Raw genomic sequence first — 24862 nt, forward strand, 5'->3', positions numbered from 1 at the left:
TACCCTAGCACAATCGATTGGATTTACTGTCTATGCATATGCAGATGACATCCAATTGCTCCACCCCATTAACCTCACATTTTAGATGATATACGGGAAATAAACTCCAAACTAGACAAAATCAGTTCTTGGCTTAACCACAATAAATTTGCACTGAATATAGCCAAAACAAGAGGTATCCTATTTTTAGCCTCAGACAAAGAAGACCTGAGTGCATCAATATGCATAGATTCAAGTCCCATACAGATTGAACCTAAAATAAAATTCCTGGGGGGGGGTCATCCTTGACAAAGACCTCAATTATCATGACCAAATCAGTGTGGTTACTCAACAATGTTTCTACAAATTCAGATTAATATGATCCATAACATATCTTCTTAACCCTTCTTCTGTTAAAATTCTGATTCACTCACTTGTCATTTCCCATATAGACTACTGTAATTCTTTATATCATGGCATAGCACAAAAAGAAATCCATAGACTGCAACTCTTACAAAATACTGCCATTAAACTCATACACAAGGCAAAGAAATAGGATCATGCTACCCCTCTACTCTGGGAAGCACATTGGCTGACCATATCACATTGTACAACATATAAAAATTCTCCTACTCGCCTTCAAGATCAAACATACCCACTCCCTAGCATTTCTAGACAAACATCTAATCTCTTACACCTCCCCCTCGAGTATTATGATCTAACAATCAGAATTTACTATCAATTCCATCCATAAGGGAATTGTTTTATGATAAAACCCGCAAAGCCATATTTTATCACAGCTCCCACATTATGGCATACACTCCCATCGGACATCAGACTCGAAAAATCCCTGGACAAATTCAAGTCCAAACGAAAAAACCTTCTTATTTAGGGACACCTACCAGATTTGAGAAAGGACCCATTACTCAGCTAACATAGTAACATAGTAGATGACGGCAGATAAAGACCCGGATGATCCATCCAATCTGCCCAACCTGAGTCAATTAAAAATATATTTTTTTCTTCTTAGCTATTTCTGGGCAAGAATCCAAAGCTCTACCCGGTACTGTGCTTGGGTTCCAACTACTGAAGTCTCCGTCAAAGCTCACTCCAGCCTATCTACACCCTCCCAGCCATCGAAGCCTTCCCCAGCCCATTCTCAACCAAAGGCCATATACAGACACATACCATGCAAGTCTGCCCAGTACTTGCCTTAGTTCTTCAATATTTACTATTATTTTCTAGATCCTCTGTGTTCATCCCACGCTTCTTTGAACTCGGTCACTGTTTTCCTCTCCACCACCTCTCTCGGGAGCGCATTCCAGGCAACCACCACCCTCTCCGTAAAGTAGAATTTCCTTACATTGCTCTTAAATGTGCAACCTCAAATTATGTCCTCTGGTTTTACCATTTTCCTATTTCTGGAAAAGATTTTGTTCTACATAGTAACATAGTAGATGATGGCAAATAGAGACCCAAATGGTCCATCTAGTCTGCCCAACCTGATTCAATCTAAAAATTTGTTGGGTTGGTATTTTATTTTTTTTTCCTTCTTAGCTGTTTCTGGGCAAGAATCCAAAGCTCTATCAGGTACTGTGCTTGGGTTCCAACTGCTGAAGTCTTCGTCACTCCAGCCTATCTATACCCTCCCAGCCATTGAAGCCCTCCCCAGCCCATCCTCAACCAGGGGCCATATACAGACACATACCGTGCAAGTCTGCCCAGTACTGGCCTTAGTTCTTAAATATTTACTATTATTTTCTGATTCTAGATCCTCTGTGTTCATCCCATGCTTTTTTGAACTCCGTCACCGTTTTCCTCTCCACCACCTCTCTCGGGAGCGCATTCCAGGTATCAACCACCCTCTGTGTAAAGAAGAATTTCCTTAGATTTCTCTTGAGTCTTCCACCCCTCAACCTCAAATTATGTCCTCTTGTTTAACCATTTTCCTTTCTCTGGAAAAGATTTTGTTCTACGTTAATACCTTTCAAGTATTTAAACATCTGAATCATATCTCCCCTGTCCCTCCTTTCCTTAAGGCAGGGGTGTCAAAGTCCCTCCTCGAGGGCCGCAATCCAGTCGGGTTTTCAGGATTTCCCCAATGAATATGCATGAGATTTACTTGCAAGCACTGCTTTCATTGTATGCTAATAGATCTCATAGAAACATAGAAGATGACGGTAGAAAAGGGCCATAGCCCATCAAGTCTGCCCACTCCATTAACCCTCCCCTAACCACTCCTAAGGGGTCGCTCACAGGTGGTATCACCTCAATACTGCCCTCGTAAAGATCCGACGTGGGTATCCCATTTATTCTTAAAATCTTGTATGCTGCTGGCCGCGATCACCTGCTCTGGGAGTTTGTTCCAATGGTCTACCACTCTTTCTGTGAAGAAATACTTCCTGGTATCCCTATGAAATTTCCCGCCCCTGATTCTCAGCGGATGTCCTCTTGTGGCTGACGGACCCTTGAAAGAGAAAATGTTGTCTTCCACCTCTATGCGGCCAGTGATGTACTTAAATGTCTCAATCATGTCTCCCCTCTCCCTATGCTCTTCGAGAGAGTATAGCCGCAATCTGTGCAGCCTGTCCTCGTATGAGAAATCCTTAAGCCCCAAGATCATCCTAGTGGCCATGCGCTGAACCGACTCAACTCTCAGTACGTCCTTACGGTAGTGAGGCCTCCAGAATTGCACACAGTACTCCAGATGAGGTCTCACCATGGCTCTGTACAATAGCATTATGACCTCCGGCTTCCGGCTAACAAAGCTTCTATGGATACAACCCAGCTTTTGTCTAGCCTTGGATGTAGCCTTTTCCACTTGGATGGCTGTTTTCATGTCTTTACTAATGGGTAAATCCTGAAAACCCAACTGGATTGCGGCCCTCAAGGAGGGACATTGACACCCCTGCTCTAAGGTATACCTCGTATATATCACAAACCTCCTATCATTTTCGTTGCCGCCCTCTGGACCGCTTCAAGTCTTTTTGTGTCCTTTGCTAGATAGGGTCTCCAAAACTGAACACAATACTCCAAATGGGGCCTCACCAACGACCTGTACAAGGGCATCAACACCTTCGTTCTTCTACTGGTTGTGCCTCTCTTTATACAGCCCAGCATCCTTCTGGCAGCAGCCACCGCCTTGTCGCACTGTTCTTTCACCTTTAGTTCTTCGGACACTATCACCCCAAGGTCCCTCTCCCCGTCCGTGCATATCAGCCTCTCTTCCCTCCCAGTATATACGGCTCCTTTCGATTATTAATTCCCAAATGCATTATTCTGCATTTCTTTGTATTGAATTTTAGTTGCCAGATTTTAGACTATTCCTCTGACTTTTGCAGATTTTTTCATGTTTTCCACTCCCTCCTCGGTGTCTACTCTGTTACAAATCTTGGTATCATCCAAAAAAAAGGCAGACCTTTACTTCTAACCCTTCAGCAATGTCACTTACAAACATATCGAATAGGATCGACCCCAGCACCGAACCCTGAGGGACTCCACTACTCACCTTTCTTTCCTCCGAGCGACTTCCATTAACCACCACCCTCTGGTGTATGTCCGTCATCCAGTTTCTAATCCAGTTCTCCACTTTGGGTCCTAACTTCAGCTCTTCAGGTTTGTTCAAGAGCCTCCTATGAGATACAGTGTCAAAGGCTTTGCTGAAATCTAAGTAAATTACATCTAGCAAATGTCCTCGATACAGTTCTCTGGTCACCCAATCAAAAAATTCAATCAGGTTTATTTGGCACGATTTACCTTTAGTAAAACCATGTTGCCTCAGATCCTGTAACCTATTAGATTCTAGGAAGTTCACTATTCTTTCTTTCAGCAACACTTCCATTATTTTTCCAACAACCGAAGTGAGGCTTACCGGCCTGTAGTTTCCCGCTTCATCCCTGTGACCACTTTTGTGAATAGGGACCACATCTGCTCTTCTCCAGTCCCCAGGAACCACTCCAGTCTCCAGAGATTTGTTGAAGAAGTCTTTAATAGGACCCGCCAGAACCTCTCTGAACTCCCTCAGTATCCTGGGATGGATCCCGTCTGGTCCCATAGCTTTGTCCACCTTCAGTTTTTCAAGTTGTTTATAAATACTTTCCTCCATGAGCAGTGCAGAATCTACTCTATTTTCTTGTGTAACTTTTCCAGACAATCTCAGTCCTTCTCCAGGTTTTTCTTCCGTGAATACAGAGCAGAAGTATTTGGTTAGCGCGTTTGCTTTTTCCTCATCACTCTCCACATATCGGTTCCTAGCATCTTTTAGTTTAGCAATTCCATTTTTTATCTTCCTCCTTTCACTGATATATCTGAAAAAAAATTTGTCTCCCTTTTTGACATTTGACATTTGCTCTTCCGCCTGCACTTTCGCCAGACCTCTCCCTCTTGGCTTCTTTCAGTTTCACCCGGTAGTCCTTTTGTACTCTTCTTCTTGGGTTTTTTTTTTAAATATTTCAGGAACGTCAACTCTTTTGCCTTTATTTTCTCCACCACTGGTTTGGCCCTACAGAACATCATTGCATACCTTGCTTTCCCTTAGGTATAGGCATCATCGACTGCACACCTGTTGCACTCAGACCCCCTCAGACTGCAACAGCTCAGTTTGTTGTCTCTAGTTTCCCCCCCCCCAAGCACAGGAGCTCCAGCTTATGCTGCCTGTAGTCATCCAGAGACAGGTTATGACCCAGGAGCTTCTGGGCCAGGCAGACAAGCTGCTGCTTGCATCACTGGCAAGGATGGCTACTCTCGCTGGCCCATGCTGCTCTTGAATGCTCATAGGCTCCCTGCACTAAAACCGCTATTGCAGTTTAGTAAAAGGTGGGCCATAGTGCAAAATATAGACAGCAGATATAAATTCTCAAAATGGACACATTTTGATCACTAAATTGAAAATAAAATAATTTTTCCTACCTGATTTTCAGATGTGTGAGACTTTTTTTTTGGCGTCCCATTTGAAAAGAGGTCTGATCAGTCGGGATACACTCTGAGGCAGCAGATTTGTGAAACGCTGGCCACCGTTAGTGTACCGATCAGCTGAAGATAAGTTGAAAAGTTTTTCTTCTATCTTTTGTTTTTTCATTAGTGAAGTACAGCAGGTTGCAGCGGTAAAAGCTCCAATGCTCATATGAATTCTGTGAGCATCGGAGCTTTTACTGCTTCGGCCGGCGATAAAAAAACCCTAACGTGGCTTCATAAATCCCCTCTTTTATGAAACTGCGTTAGGCTTTTTTTTTATCACCGGTTGTGGCAGTAAAAAGTCTGGTGCTCATAGAATTCCTATGAGTGTCGCAGCTAATATTGTTGCGGCTGGTGACAAGCCTAATGCAGCTTCATAAAAGAGAGCCAAAAGGGGAGGGGGAGGGAAATAAAACAAAAATGGAAAATAAGAAAATACCATTTTATTGGACTAATACATTTTTCGATTAGCTTTCAGTGGCCAGACCTCTTTTCTCAGTAAAATATACTGCTGTTATGGTATCCTGTCCTGACCTGAGGAAGGGGGTTTTGACCTCTGTATTAGTCAAAAATGTATTACAATTAGTCCAATAAAAGGATCGCCTTAGTTCCATGTTCTATTAATAAATATTTATCAAAACAGCTATAATACTACTTTATCCTAAAGCAAAAAAATAAATAGAAAATGTTTTTCTAGCTTTGTCTTCTCTGGGTTTTGTTTTCCTCATCTTCTTGTCACTCTCTTCCTTCCATCCACTGTCTGCCCACTCTTGCCCCTTCTATATGGCATCTTCTCTCCTATATCCCTTCCAGAAACTGTCTGCCTTCCCTTTTCATCTCTCCTTCCATCCCCATTGGTGTGGCATCCATCTTCTTCCCTTCCCTCCCCTCCCCCAAAGATCTGGCATCTCTCTCCTCTCATTCCCTTCTCTTCCCTCTCCCACACCCCCATCGTCTGGCATTTCATTCTCTCCTCTTCTCTCCCTTCCCTTTCCTGTTCCTTCTCAATTTGTTTTCTGTATCAGTCTACATTAAATTCTTACTACCCAGGCTTCAATTTCCCTTTTCACTGTGTCTACCTACAGCTTGCTACCTTTTTCCTTCACCCCCTCCAGTATTTCACTAACTCTATCCTCTTTCCCCCATCCAGCATGTGCCCTTTTTAATTTATCCCTTCCTTCCATCATGTGCCCTCTTTCTCTACCCCTTCCATCCAGCATCTTCTTCTCTGTTCACTTCCATCCAGCGTCTATTCCCTTTCTCCACTTATATTCAGTGTCTGCTCCCTTCTCTCTCCCATCCCCCCATTTCCATCCAGCTAGGCTCCCCCTCTCTCTTTCCCATTAACATCTAATGTCTGCCCTTTCTTTCTCTCCATCACCCCTCTTCCATCAGCATCTGCCCCTTCTCTCGCCTTCCAGCCCAATTCCATACAGTATCCTTCCCCCTTCTGTCTCTCTCTCTCCATGCACACCAATTCCATTAGCATCTGCTCCCTTTCTCACCTCCACCACCCTTCCATACTAGTATCCTTCTCCCTTCTCTCTCCCTCCACCCCAATTGTATCCAGTATCTTGCCCTCTCACCTCCCCACTGTTGCTATATGCTTCTTGATCCAGCAGCAGTGGCTGTAAACTTAAATGCAGTCACTTTGCTGCACTTCCCCATGGCTACCGGCTCTGCTCCAGAACAAGGAAATGATGTCAGAGGGGGTGGACTGGCAGCCATGGGGAAGTTCAGGAAGGTCCTGCGATGACTGCATTTAAAATTTACTGTAATGCAGCTGCTTCTGGTTTAGGAAAGAGTCAGTGGCAGAGTAGGGTGGGAGGTTCCAGATCCAGCATGCTGGCTGTGCACCTCCTTATAGTGTACACAGTGGTATGCCACTGGAGCCAACACTATAAACTCTTCACCACTGGATCTTTGGAAAGTAATCTCATCAAAGAAGTTTAAAACATTTCTTAAGACTTACTACTTTAATCAGGCTTTTCTAACTGCTAGACAGTTGAATCAATCATAGTATGTGATGCTTGCGCCCATGGCTTCAATATGACTTCATCAAATGTAGCTTCAAAATCTTACACAAACGTCTCCCTCCTCTTGTACCTTGGGTTGAGTTTAGTAGTTTTTCCAAGCTATCCCCCTTTTCCTTTATAATTTGGAATCATATTGTAGACCTTATATTTCTACTCTCATTTTTCTATTTCCCTCATTTATTTAGGGCCCCTTTTTATCAAGCTGCACTAGAGGTTTTTAGCATGAGCCAGTGTGGTAAATGCTCCGACGCTCATAGAATGCGTATGAGCATTGGAGCACTTACCTTGCTGGCCCACGCTAAAAACCTTTAGCACTGCTTGATAAAAAGGGAGGTTAGATTGTAAATCACTTAGATATTTTTACTATATGGAATGTAACAAAGATAAATGTACTTGTAAAATAAATGCAACATATTACTGCATAAAACCAAATGTAAGGAAAAATGCAGTCGGATAAAGAGACACCAGGAAGGCCCCAAAATAGGATGGGAACCTCTCATATATGGCAAAATAATTTATTTATTGATGATATGAAGCTCAGCATCTCCATATTTTGGGTTTCAGGCCTATTCTGGGTTTTCAGGATATCCACAATGAATATTAATTTCTGTTATGCATTTTAATTGTCAATATTTTTGTACCATTAATGTTAAGATCCTAAAGAAAGTTATGTCTTCATGGTGCTTTTAAAGTATATGTCATAAATAAATTTAATAGAGTAAATTACTTTACAAATGTTGACTTTAGACATTTTAAAATGAAGAATTGCTGTCTGCCTATAAACTAACATAACTGAGTTACTGTCTCTGCCAAGTGTGCTGTTTGCGCACAGCATGTTCTTGTTTTTCCAGTTCCCTCATTCTTGCTTAAGGATTACTTTTTTTTTTTTTTTACGTTGGTGAATTAAATTTATTTTTATTTCTCTCTCTGAAATGGCTATAAATTTTAAGTACTGACATTTTTACAGTAAACCTTGACAAATGGAGTAACTGTATACTAATAGAGCAAAACATAGTAGAATATCTGCCACAATTCACTCTTCAAATAATTTGATTTGATTTGAGAATATTCCTACAATGAATGAAATTGGTTGTGAAGAATGATGGAAAGTGTTCTGAAGAAATTTTAGGGCTCCTTTTACTAAGCTGCGTTAGAGTTTTTAGCGCCTCGCAGCATTTTAGTGCACGCTAAACCCGTGCTACGCAGCTAGAACTAACGCCAGTTCAATGCTGGCGTAAAGGTCTAGCGCACGCTATTCCACGCATTAAAGCTCTAACATGGCTTAGTAAAAGGAGCCCTTAAATACTAAAGAAATTACTGTTTTTGGTTTTTATGTAAGGTAATCGCAGAGTAAAACTGACAATTCTTTTTTTCCAAATTTTTTTTATTAGTAATTTAAAAATACATTAAGGGCTTCTTCTATCAAACTGCGCAAGGCCACACTGAATGGCCTGTGCTGCTTCTGACACTCATAGATTTCCTATGAGCATCGGGAGCAACACGGGCCATTCAATGCGACTCTCTGTGCTAAAAACTGCTAGCACAGTTTGATAGAAGAGGCCCTAAATGATGTGAAATGAATTCCCTCACTGGGTCAGACCAACGGTCCATCAAGCTCAGTAACCCGTTCTCATGGTGGCCAATCCAGGTCACTAATACCTGACCAAAACCCAAAGAGTAGCAACATTCCATTCTACTGATCCAGGACAAGCAGTGGCTTGCCTCATGCTTTTCTCAATAACAGACTATAAACTATGGACTTTTCTTCCAGGAAATTGTCCAAACCCTTCTTAAAACCAGCTACGCTCTCTGCTCTTACCACAACCTCTGGCAATGCATTCCAGAGCTTAACTATTCTCTGAGTGAAAAAATATTTCCTCCTATTGGTTTTAAAAGTATTTCCCTGTAACTTCATCGAGTGTCCCGTAGTCTTTGTAATTTCTGACAGAGTGAAAAATCGATTTTCTTGTACCTGTTCTACTCCACTGAGAATTTTGTAGACTTCAATCATATTTCCCCTCAGCCATCTCTTTTCCAAGCTGAACCATTTTAGTCTTTCCTCATATAAAAGAAGTTCCATCCCCTTTGTCATCTTGGTTGCTCTTCTTTGAACCTTTTCTAGTGCCGCTATATCTTTCTTGAGATAAGGATACTAGAATTGAACGCAATACTCCAGGTGAGGCAATACCATGGAGCAATACGAAGACATTATAACATTCTTAGTCTTGTTAACTATCCATTTTATAATATTTCCTAGCATCTTGTTTGCTTTTTTGGCAGCTGCTGCACATTGGTTGGAAGGTTTCATTGTATTGTTTACAATGACACCCAGATCCTTTTCTTAGGCGCTAATCCCCAAGGTGGACCCTAGTATCCAGTAACTGTGATTTGGGTTATTCTTCCCAATGTGCATCACTTTGCATTTGTCCACATTAAATTTAATCTGCCACTTGGGCGCCCAGTCTTCCAATTTTTTAAGGTCTGCCTGCAATTTTTCATAATCCACATGCCTTTTAACAATTTTTAAAAGTTTAGTGTCATCTGCAAATTTAATCACTTCACTCGTCATTCCAATATCCATATCATTTATAAATAAGTTAAATAGCACCGATCCCAGTATAGATCCCTGCAGCACTCCATTGTTTACTCTCATCCATTGAGAAAAATAGTCTTATCGATACACAGTTTGTTGTTTCCCCATAAAGGCGCATCCATAGAGTTGTAAATTGAGCTAGGAAGAGAACTATGCAAATACTTAATCACTTTTAAAGTTTTTCTCAAAGATAATACTGGCCAACACTCATTTCGGTGCCTCAAATGTTAGACCTGTTTCTGGGTATATTTGACCTGCTGATTCCAAAAATGACACCAGTTTTCTCCTATCAGCTCTAATTTTTGAGATACAAAACACATGCCATATACTACTCTTCACTCTGCTCGCCCATTAAATAATCAGGATATTTTAATGTAGTGTTTAATATCTTTTAAACATGAAGGAAACATATAAAAGAAAAGTGTACAACATGAAAATCTACTTATTTCATACCAAAAGTACAAGTTTAAGATACAAACTTTCCAGTCATTCGACACACAAGAATCTCCTTTTGTAAGACTTCCGAGAGTGGGATCTGCCAGGACAATCTCACATAAGATTCCAACAATAGTCTGCCATCATGTGTGCATCCCATCTTCCATGGTATCTGGCTTCCATTGTTTTTATGTCTTGGTGAAATCTTTCACCTTGCTCTTCGCTTAAATCACCAAGATTCTCTGGAAAGTGATCTAAGTGACTGTGCAGATAATGCACCTTAACACTCATGTTACAGAGAAACCTGTTGAAATGAAAGAGCATATCCTCTACTAATTGTATGTAGTTGTCTGCCTTCTTGTTGTCAATAAATTATCCCTCAATATAGTAACATAGTAACATAGTAGATGACGGCAGATAAAGACCCGAATGGTCCATCCAGTCTGCCCAACCTGATTCAATTTAAAATTTTTTTTATTTTTTTTTTCTTCTTAGCTATTTCTGGGCGAGAATCCAAAGCTTTACCCGGTACTGTGCTTGGGTTCCAACTGCCGAAATCTCTGTTAAGACTTACTCCAGCCCATCTACACCCTCCCAGCCATTGAAGCCCTCCCCTGCCCATCCTCCTCCAAACGGCCATACACAGACACAGACCGTACAAGTCTGCCCAGTAACTGGCCTAGTTCAATCTTTAATATTATTTTCTGATTCTAAATCTTCTGTGTTCATCCCACGCTTCTTTGAACTCAGTCACAGTTTTACTCTCCACCACCTCTCTCGGGAGCGCATTCCAGGCATCCACCACCCTCTCCGTAAAGTAGAATTTCCTAACATTGCCCCTGAATCTACCACCCCTCAACCTCAAATTATGTCCTCTGGTTTTACCATTTTCCTTTCTCTGGAAAAGATTTTGTTCTACGTTAATACCCTTTAAGTATTTGAACGTCTGAATCATATCTCCCCTGTCTCTCCTTTCCTCTAGGGTATACATATTCAGGGCTTCCAGTCTCTCCTCATATGTCTTCTGGTGCAAGCCTCCTATCATTTTCGTCGCCCTCCTCTGGACGGCCTCAAGTCTTCTTACGTCTTTCGCCAGATACGGTCTCCAAAACTGAACACAATACTCCAAGTGGGCCTCACCAATGACCTGTACAGGGGCATCAACACTTTCTTTCTTCTACTGACTACGCCTCTCTTTATACAGCCCAGAATCCTTCTGGCAGCAGCCACTGCCTTGTCACACTGTTTTTTCGCCTTTAGATCTTCGGACACTATCACCCCAAGGTCCCTCTCCCCGTCCGTGCATATCAGCTTCTCTCCTCCCAGCATATACGGTTCCTTCCTATTATTAATCCCCAAATGCATTACTCTGCATTTCTTTGCATTGAATTTTAGTTGCCAGGCATTAGACCATTCCTCTAACTTTTGCAGATCCTTTTTCATATTTTCCACTCCCTCTTCGGTGTCTACTCTGTTACAAATCTTGGTATCATCTGCAAAAAGGCACACTTTTCCTTCTAACCCTTCAGCAATGTCACTTACATACATATTGAGCAGGATTGGCCCCAGCACTGAACCCTGAGGGACTCCACTAGTCACCTTTCCTTCCTTCGAGCGACTTCCATTAACCACCACCCTCTGGCGTCTGTCCGACAGCCAGTTTCTGACCCAGTTCACCACTTTGGGTCCTAACTTCAGCCCTTCAAGTTTGTTCAACAGCCTCCTATGAGGAACTGTATCAAAGGCTTTGCTGAAATCCAAATAAATTACATCTAGCATATGTCCTCGATCCAGCTCTCTGGTCACCCAATCAAAAAATTCAATCAGGTTCGTTTGGCACGATTTACCTTTTGTAAAGCCATGTTGCCTCGGATCCTGTAACCCATTAGATTCAAGGAAATACACTATCCTTTCTTTCAGCAACACTTCCATTATTTTTCCAACAACTGAAGTGAGGCTCACCGGCCTGTAGTTTCCTGCTTCATCCCTGTGACCACTTTTATGAATAGGGACCACATCCGCTCTCCTCCAATCCCCAATATAACCAGATCTCGAGGTCTACTCCTCCCAGCATAAAGTAACGAAACCCCAAAGGGCAAATCTGTATAGATTCCTGTCTAATTCAAATGGAAACCAAAATAAAATTGCTAAGCGTCATCCTTGACAAAGATCTTACATATCATGACCAAATCAGCTCTCTGACCAAAAAATGCTTCTATAAACTTCTTCTCATTCGCTCCATAACTTCAGTATTTGACACCACCTCTATCCAAACCTTGATTCATTCACTGATAATCTCTCACCTCGACTATTGCAACTCTTTATATTACAGTATTACTCAAAAAGAAACACGTTGACTGCAGCTCATCCAAAATACTACTATCAAACTAATCCATAAAGCCAGAAAGTATGATCATGTCACCCCCCTCCTTCGAGAAGCCCACTGGTTACCAATCTCACACCGTATGACATATAAAATTCTCTTGCTTGTTTTCAAAATAAAACTTACCCGTTCACCAGTTTTTCTCGATAAATACATTATTCCTTACTCCTCATCCAGGGCCCTTAGATCCGCTGACCAAAACCTGTTAACCGTTCCCTTGATTAAAGATTACTATCCTACCAGAAACACAAATTTCTCTGTCACAGCTCCTACAGTCTAGAATACCATGCCATCCCACCTCTGCCATGAAAATTCCCTCAATAAACTAAAACCAGTCTTAAAACCTTTTTGTTCCAGGACGCATTCCAAACAATAAGATAACACTGCTCTTCTAACCGCAGTGTCCATCTTTCTTTCCCCCATGAGAACCGCTTCTAAGAAGTGACCACCCATTCCCTGATGTTCCTTCCCAGCCCCTCATACCTTCTCTTATTTTTATTTTTTGATGTAATTACTCTTCTTCCCTTATCTCCTTCTGTATCATTTATGTCAAATGTTATTGTCTTAACTTTGTTCCCTCTACCCCTTTTTATTTTTAAAATTTTATGTTTTATATTATTTTAGCATTGTAAACTGACCAGATACATGTCGATGGTTGGTATAACAAATGTGAATAAACTTGGAAGAAAGTTTTTCACAACAAGAACAAATGAAGACCATACACGTGATTCAATTTCATTTATTGATGCTATGAAATGTGTGTCATATATAAGTTGTCTTATCTGTGATCCTTCAAAAATTCCTGCCTTCAGTTTTTCCATGGTAATTCCAGGTAACATATGTTGCTGTCTGTTTGAATATTATGTATGTTTTTATGGAAACCGCTTAGATGTAAGTGGTCTGCAAATTTCTAAAATAAATAATAAATGTATTCAATGCATGAACCGCCTTTATTCAAAGCCTTTAGTTCATTGATTACATTTTATCCTCCATCACCATATATTCCCTCAGAGGCCAATATTCCTTTGCCCAATGTTCATATTTGGCTCTACTATCCCAAAGGTATAAAAAGCAAGGATACATTGTATAGCTACTTTGTTGACCAAGAAGAAAATTAACCTCTTCAAGTCTACACAAATCACCCATTGTTGTTGGTAATTTTTATTTTCTAAGACTAAAGAGATGGCCTTGTACTCTTCTTTCATCCTGGTGGAGTGACCAATTAGCTATTCTACCATATCTAAGAAACTAGAGTTGATGTGGTCTATTCAATGCAATTTTCTGAATCAGCGCCCCAAATAACCACAGGAAAAGATCAAAAAACCCAAGGCACCAAGAATGTTTTTTTTTGGTTGGCCTATATAATTGGTAAAATACAATGAAAAATATGTTAACCCACACAAATACAGATCCTCACAAGGTTAATTTAATAGTTTAAATTCCTAAGTGAAGGAAAAGATCTCAGAACACCACCCCAAGGATCATATTGCTATTCTTCTTTGGTTATTCGGTGGTAGAGGGTATCTTTCATCGATCAAAACCTTCACATTTATAGGAGTGTAAAAATGTAGTCATTCTTTTTAAATGCTTATACTAGTCCATTAAGTGTTTATTCTTTTTTTGTAAAATTTTTTAGTTTTTAAATCTTAACACCACTAAATAGTATGTGTTTCAACTAACATTTTAAGAGATCCATTGCGACAACCTTTAACTTCAAGAAAGGAAACTACGAAGCAATGAGGGAATTGGTAAGGAAGAAACTTAGGAACACTTCCAAAACATGGCTAACGGTAAATCATGCCTGGTCCTTCTTCAGGGACATGGTGAGCGAGGTGCAAAATCTGTATATCCCCCAGATTCAGGAAGGGGTGCAAAAAGAATCGAACAAAAGACCCGGCATGGATAACCAAAACAGTGAAGGAAGCGATAGGCAATAAGAAAAAATCATTCAAGAAATGGAAAAAGGACAAAACTGAGGGGAACTGGAAAGAGCACAAGAAGCATCAAAAAGAATGTCACCGTGAGGTTCGGAAAACCAAAAGAGAGTATGAAGAGAGGCTAGCCAGGGAAGCAAGAAATTTCAAACCATTCTTCAGATATGTTAAAGGGAAGCAGCTGGCTAGAGAGGAAGTGGGACCGCTGGATGACGGAGACAGGAAGGGAGTGGTGAAGGAGGAGAAGGTAGTGGCAGAAAGGCTTAACATGTTCTTCTCGTCTGTATTTACAAATGAAAACACATCCAACATACTGGAACCTGAGCAATTCTTCAAAGGAAGTCAGGCAGAAAAATTAACATCCATAGAAGTGAGCCTTGAGGACGTACGTAGGCAGATAGAAAAACTAAAAACTGACAAATCCACGGGTCCGGATGGCATACATCCAAGGGTTCTGAAGGAATTAAATGAGGAGATAGCGGAACTACTGCAGCAAATTTGCAACTTATCCCTGAAAACAGGCGAGATCCCAGAAGATTGGAAGATAGCCAACGTAACGCCCATCTTTAAAAAGGGATCAAGAGGTGACCTGGGAAACTACAGGCCGGTGAGCCTGACTTCGGTTCCGGGGAAAATGGCAGAAGCACTGATAAAAGAAAACATCGATCAACATTTTGAAAAACATGAACTTCTGATAACCAGCCAGCATGGTTTCTGCAAGGGAAGATCGTGCCTAACGAACTTATTGCACTTCTTCGAAGGGATCAACAAACGGATGGACAAAGGAGACCCCATAGACATCATATATCTAGATTTCCAAAAAGCCTTTGACAAGGTACCCCATGAACGTCTACTCTGGAAACTGAAGAACCATGTGGTGGAAGGAGACGTACATAGATGGATCAGAAACTGGTTGGAGGGTAGAAAACAAAGGGTAGAAGTGAAGGGTTACTACTCCGACTGGAGGAGGGTCACGAGTGGTGTCCCGCAGGGCTCGGTGCTCGGGCCGCTGCTATTTAATATCTTCATAAATGATCTAGAAACAGGGACGAAGTGCGAGATAATAAAATTTGCGGACGACACCAAACTATTTAATGGAGCTCGGATTACAGAGGACTGCGAAGAATTGCAAAGGGACTTGAACAAACTAGAAGAATGGGCGGCAAAATGGCAGATGAAGTTCAACATTGAGAAATGTAAAGTATTACATGTGGGGAGCAGAAACTCGAGGTACAACTATACAATGGGAGGGATGTTATTGAATAAGAGTACCCAGGAAAAGGACTTGGGGGTAATGGTGGACATGACAATGAAGCCGTCAGCACAGTGTGCAGCGGCCGCTAAGAGAGCGAACAGAATGCTTGGTATAATCAAAAAGGTTATTACAGCCAGAACGAAAGAAGTTATCCTACCGTTGTATCGGGCGATGGTGCGCCCGCATTTGGAGTACTGCGTCCAATATTGGTCGCCGTACCTTAAGAAGGATATGGCGTTAGTCGAGAGGGTTCAGAGGAGAGCGACACGTCTGATAAAAGGTATGGAAAACCTGTCATATTCTGAGAGATTGGAGAAGCTGGGTCTCTTTTCCCTGGAGAAGAGGAGACTTAGAGGGGATATGATAGAGACTTATAGGATCATGAAGGGCATAGAGAGAGTAAAGAGGGACAGATTCTTCAAACTTTCTAATAATAAAAGAACAAGAGGGCATTCGGAAAAGTTGATAGGAGCCAGATTCAAAACAAATGCTAGGAAGTTCTTCTTTACCCAACGTGTGGTGGACACCTGGAATGCGCTTCCAGAGGAAGTAATAGGGCAGAGTACGGTACTGGGGTTCAAGAAAGGATTGGACAAATTCCTACTGGAAATGGGGATAGAGGGGTATAAATAGAAGATTACTGCACAGGTCCTGGACCTGTTGGGCCGCCGCGTGAGCGGACTGCTAGGCACGATGGACCTCGGGTCTGACCCAGCAGAGGCATTTCTAAAAAAAAAAATAATAAAATATGCTAAAAACACAAAAGCTTCACTTATCTTATGCTTAGTGTTTCTGTCTGTATTGCCAGAACTGCATAAGCCGTGTACTCAGAACTGCCCAAAGTCTCTATTGGTGGTAACATTAACCATCCGACAGGACCCATTTTGCCAAAATCTATTGGCTTCCTCAGGGTAATAACGTTGGGCTGCACCTAAGCATAAACATAATTGGAATAAAATACTTGAGTAAGCTGTTGTCAAAAGCCTGAGAGACAAAAAAATTACTCACTTCTTGCGTCCTGTTTAGCTGTGATCCTGCATATGGTATGCCCACTCCACTTCCATCAGGCAGTCAAATTGTAGATGTAGTACTTGAGAGAGCCACAATTCAATGAATGTGACTGCAACCGAACCTTCCATACCTTTGTGACAACCAGTAATCTGAAAATTATTGCTCTGTCATTGATTTCCAAAATCTTCCAACAGGTTCTCAATGGTATATACAGATTTTTGATCTATGTGCTGTTTATTTGCTATCTTGATGATCATAGCACTTTTTCTCTTCTTCAGCGACCCCAGTCTCTGATCCATGGCCGCTATTTTGCCAGTTAAATTCTGTATCTCCATTTTGATATCTTTAATGTCTGCTTGACTTTCAGACATCATATTGAAAATATAGCGCAGTTGTTGCACAACCTCCGCAACATTGTCTCCCTCTTGCCTGCCACTGTCCAACTTTGTGGGAGTTGGAGGATCAGTCTTATGTCTTTTCGTGCCGGAATTGGCTGCAAAAGCCGCTTCTGTCTTCCCCATTTTGGTGAAAAGCATTGTTAAAAAAGCAAAGTGTGCATAAATCCAAAGGTTGCAAGGCTGAATCTTAAAATATAGGCTGGTAGAGATGGGAACTTGTGTACTATACCTCCATCTTACACCCCCCCCTCTAAAAAAAACCAAACCCCTGACAATTCTGGCTTTCCTCTGTGAGAGGGTCCTGTGTACTAAATCACATTACAATTTTACAGTTAACAGCAAATGTTAAACTGTGGTAACTGCTGAGGGCATTCCTGACACTTTGGGGAAGGCAGCCATACTGGAGATGCATGGTAGTAGTTATTACTGCAAGTTAACAACACAACTGCTAACCCAGAATGTAGTTAGTTACACCTCTCGAGCTGCAATTAAGAGTTCCACATTATCTGCTGCATTGAAAGTTAATGCATGATGCATTAACTGTTTTCTGAGCTGTTTGTTAATTTGTGCATGTTAAATTCAATTTAGACATCTAGCATTATTTAGTCAATAGACCTTTAAAAGGGCAATTCTATAACTGGCTGCATGCATTTTAGCTCCACTTGTGTGGGTAAATGTACAGAATACCAACACTTTCACGAGTAAGTGTCCACTTTAGCACATAAGCAGTAGCAACACTACTAAGAGCTGTTCTGTGAGGGAGTATACAAATGGCATAGTGCATAAATACAAGGGGCCATTCAGATGGGTAGGGCATGGGCAGGGCCGTCAGTGTTGCACACAGCCTACAGAATACAGTAAGTTTTGTGCACCTCTGCTGCATTAGGTGCCCACACTTAAACCAGGTCTGTGGCTAGAGTAACTACAGGCATGTAAATGCAAAGCATGCGGATGCTGGGTTATATTAGTATTTTGAAATGGAATCTGAGAGCCTAGATATGACATTATAGAATAGGATTTCATCATACGGTGTTGGGGTGCCTAAAAGGAAACACCAACTTATATAGAATTGCCCCCCAAATATTTGGAATTCAAAAAAGCATTGGACAAGCACAGAAGATCTCTGAGTTGAGAGGAAGGGATTTTAGAGTTTAGAGGATGGTATGGACTGGCAAACTTGCTAGGACCTATGGTCTTTGTTTGCCATCATTTTCTAGTTTCTATGAAAAAAAATGTTCAGCCGATAAGTGCTTTTGACTTTTAAATGCCTAGGTATCCTTAATGGAATCATCTTTTTTTAAAATTAGAACACTGTCTTAGAATGATGATTTATTAGCCTGTTCTGGCGATGGTATAAACTAATAATTACTATGTAATTTATAAGGGTGGTGGTTAAACAGATGCCAGCTCAATAAACTCTGCTTTTTGTTAACATTATATATTACAATTTTGAGGGGTGCATACTGTGCAATCATTTCAGAATCTTCTTAAATAAATAAGACCTTTCCTTTGCAATCCGTGCTTATGATCATGATTTTTTTAGTCATAACAGCTGTATTAATTTATAACCTTTATATTTGGTGCCTTGCAAAGAAATAGTAATCTGACCTAAAGTGTACAGATGTTTGAACTCTTGTGTGAAAACGTATTCCAAACAGTCTGGGCTACTGCTAGACAGGAATGTCAAACATGTCAGACCACAAATTATACTTGATGATAACCACCTTGATAGGAGAAATAGGTATTAGACCTTGTGCTGTTAGATACTTCAAACATACATTATACGATGTTGTTGGCATTTCATTTCAAGTTTACTATTCTTGACCAAGTGAAAAACTTACACAAATAACTATTTCAGATAGTTAAATAGGCTAGAAGTGGAAGAGAGGCCTAGTGGTTAGAGCAGCTGCCTCAGCACCCTGTTCAGCCTCAGTTCCTCCTTGTGACCTTGGGCAAGTCACTTAACAATTCATTGCCCCTTGTAAACCCACTTTGATTATGTAAACCAAGTAAGCAAAAAAACAAACCACAACTAATTAGTGACAGGGATACCAACAAATATTGACATATTAACAATATTTACCCCCTCTTTTACAAAACTGCGATAGCAGTTTCTAGTGCAGAGAGCCGCGCTGAATGGCCCGCGCTGCTCCCGATGCTCATAGAAACTCTATGAGTGTCGGGAGCAGCACAGGCCATTCAGTGCAGCTCCCTGCGCTAGAAACTGCTATCGCAATTTCGTAAAAGGAGGCCTTAGTGTAAAATCTTAAAAATACAAATATAATCACATAAAATCCACCACTAAATTTTCTTGAGAATTGATAGTTGCAGCTGGGACAGAGGTACTGCTCAGTAGATTTTAGACTTCCTGCATATTTTCTTTTTCTTTGAGCAGTGACTTCGACTGGGTCTGAATTGTCTCATTCTGGTTCAAGATAACAAGAGTGCTAGTGATAGTGTTGAATGTGACTCTGGCAGGCAGAGGTTGGCCTTGGTAGCACTTCAGACTCTCCAAACCTCAGCCATCTAGGCACAAAGATTATGAAAAAAGAGTTAGTATCATTGCTGAAAGTGTATGAACTGGAGCAGGGCCTGGCTTTGGCATTGTCTGAGCTTCTTAAAATTTTGCTGTATGGGCACAAAGTTGGTGAAAATAACATTGGTGGTAATGTGGGAAGTGTGTCTCACAGGCACTGGATTCCCTGTAATAACTGAAGCAAAGGTTTCTGGTGGAGTTTCTGAAATCTCTGCTCTAGGGCAGTTAGAAAAGCTTCAGGATCCTTAAGGGTGTAACTCTGAGCCATTCCTTAGCCCAAACATCCACTGCTCCTATGATCTTATGGATATACCAGTTTGTTCAGTTCAGTATAATGGAAAAGAAAGGCTGTTTCGCTTACATCTCTATTTTACTCTTGTGTCATCTGAATTCTGTGGATACATTAGAAGGAAATTAAGTTCCAGAGTACCATATTTGCAATTCAGGATGTTTAGCTCAAGCATAGAAAGTATGGTTAAATAGTCTGCAAAACCTCTTTAAGGTAAACTGTCACTATAAACTTTTATGAATTGGATTGTAAAGCAGGATTGCTGCAAAAGCTTCAAAGCAAGCAAGTTTGCCGGGTGTGGCATTCTGCTTATACAGATGACTGCAGTCCAGGCTTGTTAATTATAGTACTGTACTTGGCTCATATTGTACAGCAATAGCTATCGGTACTTATATATTTTTTCATATTTGTCCTGTAGCTAAGCTTTTATCCTCCAAGAAAGATATATCACAAAAACACTGTAGGTAAATTTAATTTAATACAAGTATAGTTTGTACAAAAAAAAAAAAACCCATACAGTGCAGATTACAGAATTAAAAACAGACATTTCAATCCACGTTTTAAAATATACACTTTTCATCTGCCATTTATAGTCCAAAGGTACTATTTTCTATGAAAAGCCAGGTTTTTGCTTTTAAGAGATCATATAATCATGCAGTTTCTTCAATTCCATGAGAAGTTTGTTCCAAAAGACAGGCACAGCTCCTGAAATTCCTGGGGAGTGGGGAGCTACAGGTCATTGACATATTTAGAGCATACCACAGAGGGCACTCTCACATTATTCTTCAAATATGTAGGAGCTATCCCATGCAGAACTTTAAATACCATATATAGTACTTTGAAGATAATCCTAGATTCTATAGGAAACCAATACATGCTATAAAGGAAAGTAACATAGTAGATGACGGCAGATAAAGACCCAAATGGTCCATCCAGTCTGCCCAACCTGATTCAATTTAAATTTTTTTTTTTTTTCTTCTTAGCTATTTTTAGGCAAGAATCCAAAGTTTTACCCGGTACTGTGCTTGGGTTCCAACTCTATCCCTTTACTACTTGTAGGTAGTCATATGAGCTACAATATTCTGTATTCTCTGCAATTTCTTTAGAATCAATGTAGGAAGACCAAAATATAGGGTATTGCTATAATCCAAGTGATTTAAGGCAGTTGTTTGTAGTGCTGTGTTAAATCCTGGGTGCGATATTAAAGAAGATGAAAAAAGAACCCCTTACATTTTCACCTCAGTTATAACCTTCATAGAAATGTTCAGACAATCGGCAGTAGTTAATTCAACATACCTTATCCACAATATATCTTGCCTTGGCAAAATTCATCTTCAAAAAGTACAAGTCATCCATTAATTAATCCTTGTCATGTAGTACTTTAAATGGCTTTTTATATCTTCAAAGGACACAGATAAATAACTGAACATCAGGGTATAAATATGGGTTAAACCCAAGGGATCTAATAATTTTTCCCAATGGATAAATATAACATAGTAACATAGTAGATGATGGCAGCTAAAGACCCGAATGGTCCATCCATTCTGCCCAATCTGATTCAATTTAAATTTTTTTCTTCTTAGCTGTTTCTGGGCAAGAATCCAAAGCTCTACCCGATACTGTGCTTGGGTTCCAACTGCCAAAATCTCCGTCAAAACCTACTCCAGCCCACCTACACCCTCCCAACCATTGAAGCCCTCTCCAGCCCATCCTCCCCCAAATGACCATATACAGACACAGACTGTGCAAGTCTTCCCATTACTGGCCTTAGTTCAATATTTAATATTATTTTCTGATTCTAGATCCTCTGTGTTCATCCATTCTTCTTTGAACTCGGTCACCGTTTTCCTCTCCACCACCTCTCTCGGGAGAGCATTCCAGGCATCCACCACCCTCTCCGTAAAGTAGAAGTTCCTAACATTGGTCTTGAATCTACCATCCCTCAAATTATGTCCTCTGGTTTTACCATTTTCCTTTCTCTGAAAAAGATTTTGTTCTACGTTAATACCCTTCAAGTATTTGAACGTCTGAATCATATCTCCCCTGTCCCTCCTTTCCTCTAGGGTATATATATTCAGGGCTTCCAGTCTCTCCTCATACGTCTTCTGGCGCAAGCCTCCTATCATTTTCATCACCCTCCTCTGGACTGCAAGTCTTCTTACGTCCTTCGCCAGATACGGTCTCCAAAACTGAACACAATACTCCAAGTGGGGCCTCACCAATGACCTGTACAGGGGCATCAGTACCTTCTTCCTTCTACTGGCTACGCCTCTCTTTATACAGCCCAGCATCCTTCTGGCAGCAGCCACCACCTTGTCACACTGTTTTTTCACCTTTAGATCTTCAGACACTATCACCCCAAGGTCCCTCTTCCCGTCCGTACATATCAGCTTCTCACCTCCCAGCATATACGGTTCCTCCTGATTATTAATCCCAAATGCATTACTCTGCATTTCTTTGCATTGAATTTTAGTTGCCAGGCATTAGACTATTCCTCTAACTTTTGCAGATCCTTTTTCATATTTTCCACTCCCTCTTTGGTGTCTACTCTGTTATAAATCTTGGTATCATCTGCAAAAAGGCACACTTTTCCTTCTAACCCTTCAGCAATGTCACTCACAAACATATTGAACATGATCGGCCCCAGCACCGAACCCTGAGGGACTCCACTACTCATCTTTCCTTCCTCCGAGCAACTTCCATTAACCACCACCCTCTGGCGTCAGTCCGTCAACCAGTTTCTAACCCAGTTCACCACTTTGGGTCCAAACTTCAGCCTTTCAAATTTGTTCAAGAGCCTCCTATGAGGAACCGTATCAAAGGCTTTGCTGAAATCTAAGTAAATTACATCTAGCATATGTCCTCGATCCAGCTCTTTGGTCAACGAATCAAAAAATTCAATCAGGTTCGTTTGGCACGATTTTCCTTTTGTAAAGCCATGTTGCCTTGGATCCTGTAACCCAGTGTTTTTTTACACCCATGGACCGGCAGAAATAAAAGAATTATTCTGTGGATCAGCATCGGTTCGTGGACCGGCGGTTGAAGAACAAGGGGCTAAGTCATGGACCAGACCCCGCCCATCTCTACCCAATCTCCACCCCAGACCTCACCCCCATAATAGTACTAATTGCACCTTGCATGTCCCGTGCCTCATCTGGAAGCCTTCCCTCTGATGTTGCAACATCAGAGAGAAGGCTTCTGGTTTAGGCGCAGGATGCCCATAGGAGCCACTCCCCGTGGCTTTGTGCACTGAATCAGTTAGGAAGAGGGAGCTGGCGTGAAGATAACGCCGCATCGATCGCACCGTGGACCGACGGTTGAAAAACACTGTTTTGGGCCTGATGCACGTGCTGGCCCTGTGGACACTTTGGTTTGTCATCAGAACCGCCTAGGAGAGCAGGGGAGATTTTTCCTGGTTAGACCCCAAGTTTAAGCAATACCAGCTTAAAAGTAAGGAGCAGCTAATTGCCCTTCTGACAGTGTCTGATGGTTTTCAGAGCAGTTGTACGTTAGACAACTTAAAATCATATTCCTTATTGTGAACTGACTCACATGTCATTACAATTTGAATTATATAGTTAGTATATTAAATCTATATTTACTAGACTTGTTCAGAGATATGCATGCTATTATTTCTCTAGTAGACGGCTTTTCTCAGCCAGACTGTACAGGAAAATTGTTACATAAAACCTTGAAGTTGTAAACTGTTTTTGTTGGATTGCAATTTGCATTCCTGTTGCCTTCCACAACTAACAAAATTAAATACCACGTTGACAGTTCCCCTCCTATAAGTCTGCCTCACATCAATTGGTTCTGTATTACTCATGCTTCTGTTATTTTTCCATAGGCAGCTGTTGCAGCTGAATAATTTTGTTCAATTTGCCTTAAAATGTCCAGCCAAATAAACCTTACTGTTTGAGAATAAACCCCTCCCCCCAAAACATTGACCTACAGTTGTAATTGCAATGATTATGTGATTATTACATTACTACCAAAATAACTACGGTAATTTACTTTGTGTATTCTGTATGACATAAGAAATTTGTAGTAAGCTGGTACAAATCTTTAACCATAACTTTACTTTGTACTGTGACATTTTAGAAACTGGTTTAATAGCATTACTTGATATGATTTAAGTAGTTTTCTAAAATAAGATGAGTATAATCTTGTCTGTTATTTTTTATTTCTCTTGAGAAATTGCCCTTTACTGAGGTATTTCTGTTGACCAGGGTTCGTATTTGGAGTATGTGACCTATGCGGACGCTTGGTATCTAATGTGTATGGGGTTGCCATCCTAAATCTTTTGTTCCACATCTCCCCTTATATATTTTGTGACCCTTGAAAAAGTTTTGCTGGCCTCCAGAATGTTGGGAATTATTAGGAAAGGAATAGAGACTAAACAAGGAATATTATATTCTTCGGTATTACTCCAAGTTCTGGTTGCCACATCTCAAAAAAAGATATAGTGGAACTGGAAAAGGTACAGATTTATCTTTGGTAGACCTGGTTCAACACTTCCAAGCTCTAGATATACTGTCTATTTTCAACCCAGTCAAATTCTCATCTTATCCCTGGTATCACTAAATGGACAGAAGAGCATCTTTTTGCTTGGGAGGGCCAAATATTTATTATTTAGAAAATTTATATCCCGCTCCACCCACAATTCTGCACGGGTTACATAAAAACATACATAATAAAATAATGACAAAATAGTAACAAACAAACAATCATCACTTAATAAAATATACATTTAACTTTTCTTAAAGTCACACTTTCTACAACAGCTTAAAACCCAGAGAAGGAGAAACTCTCCTCCCCCCCCCCCCCCCGAAAACATCTGCCCACCAAGAATAAAAGATTTACTTATATTCTCTCTCAGACAACATAGTTCTGTTCCCTTTGGCTTCTGCGGCTGGCATCACTAGAGAATTTTCCATTGTACAGGAAAAAGAGACCAACTGATTTTCTCACCAAAATTCAAATTTGTGACCAACACACTTAACCACCAAAATTAAAATTGGTGACAAATGAACTTTCCTGCCTCATTCACCTCAAGCCTG

At 40.8% G+C, this 24862-nt stretch overlaps 1 protein-coding gene across 3 annotated transcripts in view; it reads left to right on the forward strand.

Annotated features, from left to right (window-relative positions):
- The window catches only part of AOPEP (aminopeptidase O (putative)), a 594389-nt gene that overhangs the window by 158183 nt on the left and 411344 nt on the right, over positions 1–24862 (forward strand). The gene's annotated exons all lie outside the window — the stretch shown is intronic.

Source organism: Geotrypetes seraphini, chromosome 1 (assembly GCF_902459505.1).
Source record: "Geotrypetes seraphini chromosome 1, aGeoSer1.1, whole genome shotgun sequence".
Classification (NCBI taxonomy): domain Eukaryota; kingdom Metazoa; phylum Chordata; class Amphibia; order Gymnophiona; family Dermophiidae; genus Geotrypetes; species Geotrypetes seraphini.